Genomic DNA, 1,105 nt, shown 5'->3' on the forward strand with positions numbered 1-1,105 from the left:
TTGAGTAGTCTCTTTTGTGTCTCTCTTCAAGCTTAAATTTTTTTTTTTGACTCATGGTTTCCCTCTCATGATGTTCCCACAACATCCTATTTCTGCTTACTAATGAAACATTTCTACCCCGTGGTATAACCACTGATGTCCCAGTCTCCTTCCTCTGCTTCGTGAAGCTTCTTGGAGGCAGGAGCTATTTTACATGACTGCCCCCAGTGCATTTAACACAGTGCCAGGTACTTAGAAGTTTTTCAAAAAATTTTTCTTAAACAAATGAATGTATAATGACTAAATTGCGTTCCTTCTCATTTATGACCACGTGGACTTTACATCTTGACATTTTTGTCCTCCTCCTAAACTCATATTTATTGAAGAGATATTTTCTCTTTTATTATGTTATTTCCCCTCTAAACTAAGCAAAAATGACATTTTAGATTCTAGGAACTTGCATGTTTCGTCCTGTAAGTCAAACACATGTCAAACTTTTTACATTGAACGTACACATGAATTCAAATTCTAGCCTAGGAAAGACTTTTAGCTAACAGAGAAATTCTAAAACCAACTTTTAATGTTTTGATAATGTAATGATACTGGAAAATATCATCATCTTTCCTTACCAAAACCTGGGATCTTTAACGTTTTTCTGCCTTGGGGGACTAATGGGAAATTTTGTCTTTCTCCACTTAGGTGCTATGGAAACAAATTGCTACCTGAGAGCAGTCTTAATATGTAGGTGCATCTTTGTTGAAATGGCCATTTCTAAGATTCTCATTCAGCTGTGTAGTTGCTGATTCCTTATCTTTACATAAATAATGAAGTGAATATAAAATTCTTCTCTTGTATGCATAGATGTCAGTGACTTAATGGTAAAGTCTAGGGTCAACAACAGATCCAGAGTGATTCAGGAAGAATAAAGAGTATGCCTTCTAAACACATATTATGGAACCACTGGGTTTTCTTAAGCCCAAGAACAAAAATCAACTGTTTTAGTACAAGAGCATATTTATAATGTAGCTTGTATAAATTTGGAGTAAAATGATAATAGCTAGAATTTTTAAGCACGCAGCATGTTCCAAGTACTATGTCAAGTATTTACCTGTGAGGATGCATGGCC

Source organism: Panthera leo, chromosome B1, assembly GCF_018350215.1.
Source record: "Panthera leo isolate Ple1 chromosome B1, P.leo_Ple1_pat1.1, whole genome shotgun sequence".
In the NCBI taxonomy this organism is placed as follows: domain Eukaryota; kingdom Metazoa; phylum Chordata; class Mammalia; order Carnivora; family Felidae; genus Panthera; species Panthera leo.